A 15706-nucleotide genomic window follows, 5' to 3' on the forward strand; every position below is an offset into this window, starting at 1 on the left:
TTATAACTAACGAAAAGTAGGTTGAAGTGAAATAAATATCTTGTAAGTGGGACTTAACGTGTATACTGCTACAGGTAAGAATGATCAAATAGCTAATTATTATGGAAAACAATTATGCGATCATACTATTAAGAATTATAGCATGCAATTAGCATTTGTGTCACGCAGAAAGATGCAGAGGGCTTCAGAAACGTTCGTGTGGCTGTAGCCCAGTACGGTAGCCCCAAAGGAAAGAATTACTGGAAGAGTCAAATTCAAGCCAAGGTTTTAGAAGGGTTCTTCTAAGAATATTTTCCTTCGAATAATGTACCAGCGGCATGTCAAAAAGTGTTGACACTCACTCATTCACTCTCATTGCAAATGGACACAAAAGAGATATAGGTGACCAGAACTGCGGAGGTACAAGTTCAGTGGGGGGACTCGGCACCGTATTCTCGTAATCGTTACTTCAATTTTTCTACTGGAAGCACCATTTGTTGTTGCAAGGAAAATTGAGATGCGGGAAGTCAGTTGTTGACAACGATGATTTCACGAAGTTATTTGCAGTGGTATATTTCCAGAATCACGCCGCAGTGATGTAAGCTGACGTAGGTAAAATGAAAATTTAGGACAATTGTGGGATGCTACTGCGAGAGCATCTGCATAATAATTTAAGGCTAGACCTTTGTGGCCTGGCACCCACACTTAACGAAAGAGACGTAAATGTCTTGGGAAAAGAGAGTAGACAGTTTCTAAAGAATCTGACAATTTGGACGTGGTTAGTGAAGAACAGACGGAGAGACGATCAGTTAAAATTACGGTTGATGACGGAGATGACGGTAATTTGCGTAAAGCTAAGACAATTGCCGATAATTCCGCCTGTAAGATAGGCATGGAGTCAGATAGTCGAATGGAAAAAGAGCAGTTTAGATATAGTGATAGAATGTCCACACCTGCCTTCTCTTCACAGACAGAAGCATCAGCTGCTATCACGGTCTTCGTGTCCAGGAGAGTAAAGTGGTCTTCCAAAATAGTATTCAGATGTTGATGGGGCAAATGTCGAAGCTTCAGGCTGCTAGCCACGTTGAATACGTTTGCTCTTTGTCGTCTTCCGGTCCGTCCTTGCGCGGGAGTGGCGCTTGCAATTACCTTTTTCTCGTGAAATCCAGACTTCTTAACATTGAGTTTAGTTGTACTTGCATGTTTGGTCCCGAAATGGCACAATTCACGTTCGCGTACAGGCCAAGAATCTGGTAGTCGTAGAGGGTAAGTTGGGCTGTTATTTTGAAACGAGGAAAGGTACCTAAAAAATAGACACTCAGGAAAAATAAACAAGCCTAAGCAAAAAACACTGATGGTATAGACTATAGTTTTCAGAATGTCCAGAAGTAATTATAATGAGAGATCACAGTAATAGCATTCCATTTTATTGACAATAAAATTAAAAACTGTCGCGAGATGGTGTCAAGTGTGCAAGAGCAGACAGCCCCAGTTACATTGTGCGGCACAGAAGAGAAATAAGAACAGTATAACGCGTGTTGAATGCAATAATGCATTCATTTGGGTCGAGTTTCTACCCAAGATTATCAAATTTGTTAAATATTCATTCGTTCCTATAAATGTCAGTGCATTCAAACCCCCAAACTTTTGGCACATCTCCCGCTATGGGCCCACTTCCCCCTGGGCGTACCTGCCGTATCTTGTTAGTACATCATCTTCAGCCGGTTGAGTGCAGCCGTCGGGGTCTTCGGTGTCACTACTTTCTCACAAATGCTCAGGGCTTGATTATATGTAAGCAATTTAAGGCTTCTTCCTTCCAGATAGATTCTAAAATACTTGAGAGCCAAAACTACAGCCGATGCTTCCTTTTCAGTTATATCATAGTTTACGTGAGCCTTGGTAAATATGTAAGAAAAATATCCTATCACTTGTAGTTGTTTGGCTAAAGGCTTATCGACATGTCTTTGATAAAGAATAATGGCTCCTGCACTATACTGAGAGGCATCAGTGTACAGTTAAAATGGCAGGTTAAAGTCTCGGAGCATAGGGTCTGAAGAAATAATGTCAACAAGTTCAGCGTAACACAACTATTTGTGTGGTCTGAAGACCACACAAATAGGGCCTCTTTTTGGGTAAGGGCTGTGAGGCATTTTGTCCTTTTCCCGTAATCATTTATGAAGGCCCGTAAATGTCCGGCAAAGCCTAATACGCCTGACACACGGGCACACTAAAGTCCTTTAGGTAAGGGGACATCTACCGGAAAGGCGTGCAAGTGCAGTGACACACGACACAGGAGTATCTCCCTCCCGGCAAAGTTCCTTGCGGGAAAACAGATCGCGCGTCTACTTTTCGAGCGGAAAGGGTGTACTCTCGCATACAGCGTGCACAACTCACCAAAAGAAGGAAACCTGTCATCAAACTACGGTGCCCCGTAAGTATTTTTTTTTACCTTATGAAAATGTTTACTGTTTAAGGGTAATGCAATCTGTCGAACAGTGAAGCTTTACTCTAGCTATACTCTCAAACGCTCGCATCACGTTGCTAGCGCCGCCATGTTAGATTCCTGCAGTGTCATTTGCTGGTTGGTCGTTGACGGGATAGCATCGTGGAATGGCGCTTGCACAATCAGCGCCGGCACCAAAGGCCCAGAGAAAACCACGCGTCCAGTGGTGCGAGAAGGCGAACTGGGCGCTTATAAAGCTGTGGGAAGGACCACCTGGACGATCTACGAGGGCAAAATCTCAACGGCGGGGTGTGTGACTAGAGTGGCGAAATCCTCGCTAACACAGGCCTTCCCCGCACGCGGGCCCAAGTCCACAGCAAAATAGAGAACTTGACACAGACATGCAGGTAAGACGGTTATTGTTCTTCTTGCTGTGCGTGGTCGCGAGTGCCACGCTTGTATATTCAGTGTGTGTTTGCGCTTGAGACGGGACACGATATTTTATCGATTGGTGCCCGGCGTGGTGTAGATCGGTGCCCTGCGTGGTTGCATATTGACTTTATTGAATCAGCTGTAAGCGAAGGTTTGCTAACGACAGAAAGCGTGCAGTAGTGTCAGAACAGCTATGTTTGCGTATGAAGTGTATGGCCGCAATTCTGCCGCGAGCGCGATGGCTTTGTAGCACGTGTCCCGTGGTGCTTCTCTTATGTCAGTCGGGTGTGCTCGAGGGGTACAATTTCCACGTGTCTGAAGTCTTAGCAACCATAAATCACGCTTCGTTCAAAAAAAAGGAAAAAAAGGATTGATGCCTCGCGAGGGGAAAAATATACGCCGTCAGTGAAAAGCCACGTTCAGTTATCTCCTGCATGTTTAGAACAATTCGGGATGTTTCTGCCTAGCATTTAATTGGCACGACCTTTATTTGTCTCGATTCATTACCAAAGAAGCTGCCATGATCAAAAGTGCATCTTTAATTTGTCACACAGGTGAACATGCTTTCAAGCAGCAATAAAATTTGAGCAGCTTGCATAGGTTGCATTTCTGCATTTCTATGCTGCTCATAACCTTGTTTTTGGTGCTCGACAACTGAAATCGACTGATCGCCTTTGTTTCAGGAAACATGAACGAGAGTTGACTGGTTCTTCGCCACCGACGTGGCCATACTTCCAAAAAATCAAGAAGCTTATTGGGTGTTTGCCCATAAACGACGCATCCCTCATGGAGGAGAGCTGCTGCAAAAGCAGCAGTGACACTGTTAAAAAGGTTTGCAACAAACCACCATTGTGCAACTTCCCGGAAATCAGTGTAAATACTCATGCATTTACACCGGTAATGTTGGACAGGCTTATGCTTTGAAATAATTTTACGCACAGAAGTTTGCACTTCTTTTGGCAGAGTGTGAAATTTAAGGTCTCCTCGATTTGGCTGCCCTTTCTTCACAACTGAAGTCACTTTCTGCGCTGCCAAATCGAAGAGGCGAGTGCTGCACTATCTGGCTAATGCAAGGAGTGCAGCCAAATCGGAGACATCGTCTGTTCGTGATGAAAGTGTTTTTGTTATTTTCAGTTTGCTTTTTTGTTAGAATGCTCCTAGATGCTCATAAAGGTTGGCGTGTTGGGGCAATATTCTACTGCATCATAGAGATTCTATACTCATTTGTGCAGTTTATTTATTCAATGTAATCATAAACAGATGGGATTGTGGCCACTAACGAAGTAGCCATGTCTGTTACGCCGAAGAGGTTGCTATGGGCTGCCTCTTTAGTGCAATTTTTTGCTTGCCTGATTTTTGGAGCAGTTTCTTCTTAAATGTTTGCAGCTGATCTCCGACATGGAAACCGTACTCAGTTCCTAGTTCACTCAAAGTGAAAGCACACCAGTGCCAGGGACGCCGACAGAAGAGCCACCACCAACCACCTGCACCCACCATGCAGCCTGCTCAGAGCCCTGAAGCAAGGACCGCAGCACGTGTTGCGAGGAAGCGACGGCGGCCAATGACCGCAGCAACCGAAATGCAAAGTGAAATGCTCACTCAACACAGAATACTGCGAGAACAGCTCGAACGGGTTCAAGCAACAGAATTTGGGCTCAAAACTAAAGACCTGCAGCTTCAAGAAAAGCTTGTGAATGCAGTCGTTTTTTTTTTAATAAAACATCAGGCACAATGAATGGTCCCACTGTTTTATTCACGAGTGTCAACACAAAGCATTGCATACTCATGCTTGCATGTCGGCGACCGATTTCGAGAAGTGAGCTATCTAGGTCTTCATCCGCTGACTGTAGTAATCCACGAGTGGAGAACGCACAACTGGTTGCATTTCTAATTTGAGAATCGCTACTACGCACTGGTTGGGGCAGTTGGCTGTCAGACTGTTGCACTTCCTGGAGCCACTGAAACTGAACCGCATCATTGAAATGCTTGCGAATGTTGTTGAGCACGCAGCGTGCGCGAATCACCTGGCGGGCATCGTCAACATCACATTCCATTCTCTTCGACGTCAAGCGAAATCTTGCCTGAAGTCTCCCAAAGGCGTGTTCTACTGTACGTCTTGTTCGGCTGATGTGGTAATTGAACTTTTTCTGGTCTTCATTCAGTGGGCCGTTGAGTCCAAATGGCTTAATGAGATTCGGAGTTAGTGGGAAGGCTTGGTCGCAGAGTATCAGACGTGGGACGGCAACTCCTCCAATTGCAGCAACCGGAGCCTTAAAAAGGGGACTTAAATCATCTGGGAGAGGCTTGACGTTCGGTAAACACGAGTGTCATAGCATCTTCCAGGGGCACCTACGTTTATATACCTGAAACGGTGCTTATGGTCCACGAGAGCCAGAAGAATAATGCTGTGCCAGTAAAAATGAACATATACATAATAGTCAAGTCAATAAGAACACTTCTTGTCTTATTCAAAGATGCTTGTGATTTTGATGTTTATAGGTAATTGTTGTGAGAGCAATTACGATGGATGGAGACATTAGGATGGAAAATTGGGCATGATGGTTTTGCACATTCTGAGGTCAAAGGTGGATAGACGACGAGCATACCGTATCTCTCTCATGTGTGTCGTTTATGCCTTTCACCTTTCTCCTCAGGACCTAAAGAAAGTTCGTACTCACTCACACTCGGTGTCCGGTGTGATATCCGGCGGGTGCGATTGTTTCGGACGCCGAATCGTACCGTGTGTCTCCTACTTTTATTGCGATAGCAATCATATCGAATTATTGCCGTCGGCACCGACGATCGCGGCTCTATCTCCCGCCTTCGAGGGAGGAAAGTGGGGAGGAAACGCGCCGTATTCTGCCGCGCGCATGAACTGCGCATTGCGCGGCGGCGTGCGCCCTGTCTTGAAAGGCTGCGTTTATTATGCGGGGTAAAATTTTGAGCGATTTTTTTTCCGCGGCCACCTTGAAAAAAGTCGCATTTTTGCCCGAAAGGCGAACCATCGATTGCGACAGAAAATGCGTAGACAGCTATACGAAGTAAGGATAGTAGTTTTATCGGCCGAATAAACTTGCAAAGTAATTTAACCGCTATGGTGTCACGCGCGCACAAACAAACATGAACACATCACATTCGATGACCGCGGACACTCGCCGTCAAAACGCTGGCGTGAGGAAGCGCGGCTGCAACAGCGAGCGAAGTGACCTTCGTGCCGTGTATCTCTTCAGCGCAAACTGAGCGGCGAGCACGGAGGACGCACAAAGGTATAGGCCACCGTCGTACCTAAACTCAGCCCCCAACGCAGATCGCTTTCAAGTTTCAAGATCTTTGCGCATATTTTACGGGGAAATAAGTACGTTCATTATGCGAGTAAATACGGTATTCGCTTGCAACAAGGCAGTGCAAGAAACAACGCAGATGACAACATTCAAGCTGATTTATAGAAGGAACCCGGTGACGGACGCTAGACCCCATGCTGCCCCACGTTAGCGACGAAGGCAATCTCGACGTAACGCCTATCTCCAACGCGTTGAAGAAGCCCTACAGCTTTTCCGCCTGCGTATAAAGAACCAGCAATAGACCGACACCTGACACTAAACAATCTTAGACGACGCTATGTGGAATACCAGCACGGCGACCGTGTCTAGGTTTGCACAGGAGTAAGCCGTCGTGGACTATGAGGTTGTGCCAGATGGTGTCATGCAAACACAGCGGCGCCGTACAAGACAAGTCCACGTAGTGGATCTCAAGCCGTTCTGCACCGGCTAACGAACTGTACGTTGAAAACTATAATTCTTACTTGTTTTGTTAGTTTCCTTTTGACATTTATAATTCTACGCCTTTCTGTTCTCTTTGCAGCATAGAGACGATGATTTTTAACAGGGAGCGCATTGGCAAGCGTGCATTGGTTATCATATATCTCAGGGAGCAGACAAGATGAGGGGGTCGTAATATGGCTTCAAGCGACTAACGTTCACCGTCTCGTGACCCCGACAACGAAGGTCCGGCGATGGTGTGACGGGCTCAACGATATAGTTCACAGGTGAGGAGGCATCGATGATCCGGTACGGGCCGTGGTACCGCGCAAGGAGTTTGGAAGAAAGGCCGGGAATGTGAGGCCGTATCCATAGCCAAACAAGGCAACCGGCAGGGAAGGTGGGCCTGGCCTAATCACTGTCGCGTCTTGTCTTCTGACGCCCCTGATCCTCCCTGGTCAACGAACGAGCCAGCTGGCGGCACTGTTCAGCATATCGGGTGACTTCTGAAATTGTAGTGCACTCGGGGGTGTCAGGTCGGTAGGGGAGGATAGTATCCAGTGGACACGAAGGCTCACGTCCGTACAGGAAAAAAAAGGTGAAAAACCGGTGGTCGCTTGCGTCGCGGTGTTATGGGCGAACATAACGAACGGGAGTACGGTGTCCCAATTGGTGTGTTCGGACGAGACGTACATCCTCAACATGTCCCCGAGTGTTCGGTTTAACCGCTCCATGACACCGTTCGTTTGTGGGTGATACGCGGTCGACTTCCGGTGAATGATCTTGAACTCGCGAAGAAGGGATTAGATTGTTTCTGACAAAAAGACATGACCCCTAACGCTGAGTAGTTCTAGAGGCGCACCGTGTCGAAGGACAAAGTGACGAAGAATGAGCATCGCAACGTCGCGCTCGGTCGCGGCGAGTAGGGGCGCGGTCTCGGCGTAGCGCGCCAGGTGATCGACGCTAGAGCACTGCACGGGCTCGGGCTTACCCGAAAGCCCGAGCCCGGCCCGGCCCGTGGGCCGGGCCGGGCCGGGTAGCACAGTTGTTTCACGGGCTCGGGCCGGGCTCGGGCTCGGCGTGTGCTTTTTGACTCGGGCCCGGGACGGGCTCGGGTTTTTTGACGCGGGCCCGGGCCAGGCTCGGGCTTTCTGGTGGTGTGCATGTAACGTGCAGCGAGTTATTCTCGGGTGTCTCAACTCTGAAAAACATTATTTTTCGGTCTCGGGCCGGGTTCGGGCCGGTTTCGAGTCAGGCTCGGGCCGGGCTCGGGCCTAAGGTAAAAGGGTGTCGGGCCGGGCCGGGCGGGTAACGTAGATTATTTTCGGGCCCGGGCCGGGCCCGGGTCTCGCCATAAAAGTTTTGATCGGGCTCGGGCGGGCCGCCCAACGTAAAAACGGGCCCGGGCCGGGCTGAAAAAATCGGCCCGTGCAGTGCTCTAATCGACGCCAACGATAATCCAGCGGTTCCCACATCCGCTGTAGGGGAGCGGGTCATGGAGGCCGATGCCTACGCGGTCGAACGGTCGAGCACGACACGGTAGCCGCTGTAGTGGGCCAGGAGGGCGCTGTGGAGGGGTCTTGTTTTGTTGGCAGGCGGTGCATGATCGCACATACTGCTGGACAAACCGATACATTACACGCCAGAAATATCGTTGACGCAGCCTTGTGAAGGTCTTTAGAACACCGGCGTGGGCGCTTTGAGAGTCGGCATGGAAGTACGCGCACGTATCGGAGCGCCTGTGACGAGGGATAGCCAGAAGCCATTTCCGACCGTCAGGTATATAGTTGCGGTGGTAGAGGGTGTTGTCTCGCACTGCAAAGTGGGCTGCTTGACCGGCGTAGCAGTCCGCGTTGAAGGAACGACCGATGGAGCGCCAAGATAGTTGAGCAGAAAGGCAAGCGATGGGTGCTTATGTCGCTTGGAGGACATCTCGACAGCGGTCAGTGACGGGTCTGAGGTCAGAGAAGACACGGAAAGAGAAGCCACATCAGGTGTCATCGGCGAGCGGAAGAGCGCGTCAGTGTCGGAATGCTTCCGTCCGGAGCGGTATACGACACGAATGTCGTATTCCTGCAGGCGAAGCGCCCAACAGCCGAGGCGGCCCGACGGGTCTTTCACGGAGGAGAGCCAACCAAGGGCGTGATGGTCAGTGATGATGCCGAAAGGACGGTCATATAGATAAGGACGAAACTTGCCCAATGCCCAATGATGGCTAAGCATTCCTTCTCTGTAACGGTGTAATTCATCTCAGCTTTCTTAGGGGTACGGATGTCATAAGCCACGACGTATTCTTCATTCGTGGCTTTCCATTGGACCAAGACCGCAACAAGGCTGACACCACTGGCGTCGGTGTGAACCTCAGTTGGCGCAGTTGGGTCGTAATGGCGAAGAATCGGTGGTGAAGTCAGAAACCCGGGTAACTTGTCAAAAGCTTCATCGCATGATGATGACCACGCGGAAATGCCTTTGCTTGCGGTAAGCAGCTTCGTCAAGGATGCGATAAAGGCGAAGCTCCGGACGAACCGACGAAAATAACATCACAGACCTATGAAATTTGCAGGGCCTTGATAGATGTGGGCTTCGGAAACTCGGCTACTGCGCGAAACTTGTCGGGATCGGGAAGTATGCCATCTTTCGAGACAACGTGACCCAAGACAGTTAATTTTCGGGCAGCGAAACGGCACTTCTTGAGGTTGAGCTGTAGGCCAGCTGAAGTGAGACAGGTCAGGATGTCATGCAGGCGGGCGAGATGTGTCGAAAAATCCTGCGAGAAAACAACTATGTCATCCAGGTAACATAAACAAGTATTCCACTTGTGTCCGCAAAGGATGGTATCAATCACGCGCTCGAAGCTGGTGGGAGCATTGCAGAGCCCGAAAGGCATAACGTTAAACTCGTGCAGGCCATCGGGAGTGATGAAAGCTGTCTTTAGGCGGTCAGCTTCAGCCATGGGAACCTGCCAATAGCCAGAGCGGACATCTAAAGACGAGAAGTATTCGGCACCTTGCAGACAGTCAAGAGCATCGTCGATCCGAGGCAGAGGATACACGTATTTTCTCGTAATCCTGTTTAGGCGGCGATAATCGACACAAAACCGAATGGTGCCATCTTTTTTGCGCTCTGGAACGACAGGTGACGACCAAGGGCTTTGGGAGGCTGAATGACACCGCGCTGCAGCATGTCGTCCACTTGTTCCGTGATAACTCGGCGCTCTTCTGCGGAAATGCAATACGCACGCTGTCGCAAGGGGGCATGAGAACCGGTGTCGTCGATAGTATGAGAGACACTTGTCGTGCGACCCAAGGATGGTTGGTTGCTGTTGCCGATGTTGATGAGACGGAAGTTATGGCGTCCAGATGTAAACTGGTGGCGCCATCGTGAACGTCAAGGTCTTCAATACACGTGACAGCTTGCACAAATCCTAAGGTCTCACCGCGCTGTACGGTCACTGAATACCGGTGCGGATTACAGATGGGTATCAAAGCGGATTCAGACCTAAAAGTGAGGACAGCGAACGGGAGAAATACGTCCCTGCGGTGAGCAAGCATGTCAGTTGGCGTAAACGCCACAGTTGAGTCTGGCACGGCAGCACACGACAAGGTCACAAGCACCGACGTCTCCGGAGATAGATCAGTATCATCATCAACGAAGACTTTGCGAACACTGAGGTCGGCGCCGACCGATGGCGAGTCGCATAGCGGCGAAAGGGCAACTTACGCGCGAGAACAATTGATGAGGGCACTATGACGTGACAGGAAGTTCCACCCGAGGATGAGATCATGAGAACAGGATGTAAACGCAAAAAACTCGATTATGTACAAAACGTCTTGGATGACTACACGGGCGGTACATACAGCTGCAGGATGAATGCGTTGCGCGCTAGCAGTGCAGAGTGCCATGCCAGATGGAGAGGTCATGACTTTTTTCAGCTTGCAACAAAGAATTTCATGGATGACTGAAACGGTGGTCCTCGGTATCGATAAGCGCTTGGGCGGATGCTCCCTCAACATGGACGTCAATGACATTCTGCGGTAAAAATTGAGGCCTTATAAAGTTTGATGAGCTTGCAGTTCTTGCCTCCGGAACTGCGCTAGTCAGTTTCCCTCGGCAGTAGGTGGCCGACGACGCATAGGTGACAGCGACCGTCGACGTGGAGAAGGAGAACGGCAACTGTCTGAACGGCGGTCGCGATCGAAGGGTCTCAGCGGCAAGTCAGCGGCATCTCGGCAGCGTATCTCGGCGGCATGTTGTGGCGCGTAGGGAAACTGGTCGAAGGCGTCACGGTGCGAGGACATGTTACGACGACAAAACCGCGCAACGTGACCAGCCATGCCACAGGAGAATCAAATAGGCCTGTTGTCTGGTGTGCGCCACGTGTCGGCTCGACGAAGAAGCTGGGGTGACTGCTGTGGAACGGGAGCAGGGGGAACCTGGTGCTTTGGTGGTAGGAGGGAATATGGCGGTGGGGGTGGCCTTGCGTTAGCAGCAGCATAGTTGAGCGGTGGAGGTGTGACCCGCGACGGGTAGACGGCATAAGAGAGCGGTTCCGTCGGAGATGTGAATAGCGGCGGGTGGTCAACATAGGAGAGCGGTGCCGTCACAGGAGCTGGCGGGCGAACGGGGGTAAGTGCGTCAGATATTTGGGCACAGATGACTTGTTGCACGGCCGCAGTTAGTGGTGGGGCAGGCTCCTTTCTGCGAGGGAGCAGCGAAAGCTGGTGGGCCACTTCCTCGAGAATGAAATCCTTCAGCTGAAGGACGAGAGCAAAAGGATCGGTATGGCCAGCGGCAACTGCAATGGCCGAGACTGAGTCAGCCTGTGGGACGTTTTGGCGGGTGATAGTACGTTGGCAGCGCAATTCGTCGAAACTCGGACACAAACTGAAGAGAACGGCGACGCTGATCAGCAGCATTTGAAACGCGTCGTCCTCAATACCCTTCAGAATATGTTTGATATTCTCGTCATCCACCATCGTTGTATTCACACGGTTGCAGAGATCCAACACACCCTCAATATAGCTGGGAAAAGTCACGCCCGGTTGCTGTGCTCGCTGGCGTAGACGCTGTTCGGCGCGTAGCTTGCGGAACTCGAGAGGTCGGATTCGTGATTCTTAAACCATAGGTTTGCGACGTCAGCAAGGTAAAAGATTACGTTAGCCAGCTTAGCCTGGTCGTCCCACTTATTGTGAGCGCTTACACGTCTTCGACGTCATGTTCTCCGGTCCCGCTAAAGATGGCCGGGTCGCGTATTTTGCTTTCCGCGGATGATTCCACACGCGAGAGAGAAAAAAAGGAGGGCGAGGAGGATGGCACGACCTTTTTTTTTTTTTCGACGACGATGACGACACTCGAACGCAATCATATGGTTCGTATGAATGCATGCTCTGGAAGTGTGGCTGTATGACATTGTTTTATCAGTTCCTCTATATAGATCACAATATTGTGCCGGACCATGGGCAAACGTTCTTAAACGAGCGAAAAGCATGAGTGTACCAGGAGGAGTTAAAACATTTTTCTTCAAATGGCATATAAATACATTAGATGTGAAGCCTTATTTGGAAGAAACGGGGTTTTTTGTACCTTGGGGGACTCACTGTTTCATTTGTCGGAAGCCAGAAACGATCGAGCATGTATTCCTAGATTGTTGGGAAGCATTTTTCTTCTGGGACATCTTACAACGTACTCTCAAGAAAGACCTACCTGTGGACTCGTTCGGTATACGATTTTTGCCAGTTGAAAATGAGGATGGTATTCCATTTGACCTCATTAGGCTCTTGGGCCTCCACAGCATTTGGCGATCTAGGATGGCAGTGCGGAACGCTGTCATGGACACGAAACCGATAAGGCTATATATCAAGGAAAGCATTAACAGAATTATTACTGTGTACCAGTTTCAAACCCCAGAGCCTGAATGGCTCCCAAGAGTTGAAGCATTGTTAAACATGCCCCAATATTAACGGGATAGCGCAACGCCAGTACCGGGAGTCGGTTCCCTCGAATGTATATTTTTCTGTAATTGTTCTCTTCAATGTGGCAATAAAGAAAAAAGAAGTATGGCCTAGCGGTTATGATGTTCGCTTTGGGATCGGGGGTACGCGGGTTCGAATCCCGCCTCGGCAAGGAACTTTGTTTTTTTCTTGGTACCACTATTTTCTTCTTTTTCCCCCTCTGTTTGGCGGCGCGGTCGGTTGTGCCCCGGTGCGGCGGCGAAAGCCGCGGTTCCGTGTGCCGACGCGAAGCGGCGGTGGTTGGGGTGTTGCTACGCTGCGCTCCGCAACACCCCAAATAAAAAATACTGCTCCAGTCAGGTAGACTGCTCCCTCCCTGATAGTGAGATTATATTTGGATCATCAAAACAGTGATGCGTTTATTTAGTAATAAAATCGATCTCTTAACAGCATATTCGTGACTTCCTTTAGCGCAACTCAGTTTGAGTATGAAGGGAAAAAGGGACAGGTGACAGGGTGAGCGCTAACTTCCAACTGGTTTTATTTCATGACCCTATTGCACATTATATAGCCCGCTCAAAGCACTCGTGACATAGCACACACACACACAAAAAAATTAAATATAAGCATGCGATTGCAGTTCATTGAACCAGTGTTGATAATCTTAGAAATTCACGTTCCTTGCTTGATAAAGCTAAAGAGGGTGTGCTTACGCACAGCTTTTCACATTTCAAAATGGCATCAGCCTCAATAATCTCACGCGTCACTTGATTGTGGCTACGTCCTATAATGATGCATCTATCAAGTAGTGGTTTGCAGCCGCAAGATTTGCAATGTATGGCAAGGAAACCGCTTGATGAAATTTTGTTGTTAGCATTGTAATTATGCTCGCGCAAGCGATCGTTAATACACCTACCGGTCTGCCCAATGTAGACACTGTTACACGACAAGGGAAACTTATACACTACTGCGCGAGTGCAATCAACATACTTGTTAACATGTCTTTTTCCACATACTGGTAGCGCGTCTTTCTTAGGGTTAGTAAGTCTGCAAAGCCTATCCAGTTTATCAGGAGCAGAGAAAACAACTCGGATGTTAGCTCTTTGTGCAACCTTTTTTAAATTGTGAGAAACATTGTGAATGTATGGTAACACACTTGTTTTGCAACCAGCGGTCACTGCAAAGTTCTCCTGTGGTATGCGCTTCCGAGAATCTCTGAGCAAGCATTCTGCCACGGACACTTGTACTGGCATCGGGTAGCCTGCATTTGACAAGCGCTTGCTTTGCCCTTCAAAACTAGCGAACACAGCGTGGTGGCACGATTTTTTCAGGGCATTGTTAAAACAAAGTTTGGCTATTCCTCTTTTTATCAGTTTGGAATGCGCTGAATTGTATGGTAGGAGAGGTTTACTGGACCGCGGTTCATAACTCCAGCAAGTGTGCTCTACTGAGCAAGACAGACGAAGGTCTAGAAACCGGATGGTACCTTCTTGTGGAATTTCGTAAGTGATTTCAAGGGGAGCCAGACATTGCTTAATTGTAGGCAGAATTAAGGCGACCTGATCTTCCACTTCATCTGATGAGCATTCGATAAGAAACAAAAAATCATCAACATAGCGGAAGGCTTTCAACACCTTGGTCTGCATTAGCTTCTCTGAGAGAATAGCGTCTAGTCTTGATAAAAACAAATCGCTGAGTATAGGAGCAATGCACGAACCTATGCATATTCCCTTTTTCTGTAGGTAAATAGCATCGTCCCACTTGATGAAAGTTGATACAAGGTAAAAGCTTAAAAGCTCTAAAAAATGGCCACTGGACATCAATACATCGTTTTGGAACCGTATGGTGCCATATTCGTCAATGGACTGTTCCACAGCTAGTAGAAGGTCTTTATGCGGAATGGAATAATAGAGATCTTTTATGTCTATGGAAAATGCTTGGTGACCTTTGGGGGGGTTATTTTTCAAGAATTTGATTACTTCTTCCGAATTCCTTATTAGGAATGGGTCCTTAACCGGCAAGCACCTCAGTTTGGCTTGTAAAAACAGAGCAAGTGGCTTCTGCCAAGAGTCAGTTTCTGAAACTATCACCCTTAAGGGTACGTTAATCTTATGTGTTTTCGCACTGAACAGGACCAACAGGTGTTCCCTCTTACCGTTCACTATGTTTTTTCTTAGCTTATCGAGATTGAACTTCTTGCAAAGCTTTATAGCTGACGTTTTTACCTTGCTTAGTGACACTTCGTCGTGGCGCTTGAAAACTGAGGCAACTGCCTCACTGGCTTTCGCACAAAACGCACCACTTGAAAGCACACAGAACCCGCCTTCCTTATCAGCTGGCACAACACAATATATGATTGTGTAAAAAGAGGAATAGCCAAATAAAAAGAGGAATAGCCAAACTTTGTTTTAACAATGCCCTGAAAAAATCGTGCCACCACGCTGTGTTCGCTAGTTTTGAAGGGCAAAGCAAGCGCTTGTCAAATGCAGGCTACCCGATGCCAGTACAAGTGTCCGTGGCAGAATGCTTGCTCAGAGATTCTCGGAAGCGCATACCACAGGAGAACTTTGCAGTGACCGCTGGTTGCAAAACAAGTGTGTTACCATACATTCACAATGTTTCTCACAATTTAAAAAAGGTTGCACAAAGAGCTAACATCCGAGTTGTTTTCTCTGCTCCTGATAAACTGGATAGGCTTTGCAGACTTACTAACCCTAAGAAAGACGCGCTACCAGTATGTGGAAAAAGACATGTTAACAAGTATGTTGATTGCACTCGCGCAGTAGTGTATAAGTTTCCCTTGTCGTGTAACAGTGTCTACATTGGGCAGACCGGTAGGTGTATTAACGATCGCTTGCGCGAGCATAATTACAATGCTAACAACAAAATTTCATCAAGCGGTTTCCTTGCCATACATTGCAAATCTTGCGGCTGCAAACCACTACTTGATAGATGCATCATTATAGGACGTAGCCACAATCAAGTGACGCGTGAGATTATTGAGGCTGATGCCATTTTGAAATGTGAAAAGCTGTGCGTAAGCACACCCTCTTTAGCTTTATCAAGCAAGGAACGTGAATTTCTAAGATTATCAACACTGGTTCAATGAACTGCAATCGCATGCTTATATTTAATTTTTTTGT

The sequence above is a fragment of the Dermacentor silvarum genome, chromosome 9 (assembly GCF_013339745.2).
Source record: "Dermacentor silvarum isolate Dsil-2018 chromosome 9, BIME_Dsil_1.4, whole genome shotgun sequence".
NCBI classification, from domain to species: Eukaryota; Metazoa; Arthropoda; class Arachnida; order Ixodida; family Ixodidae; genus Dermacentor; species Dermacentor silvarum.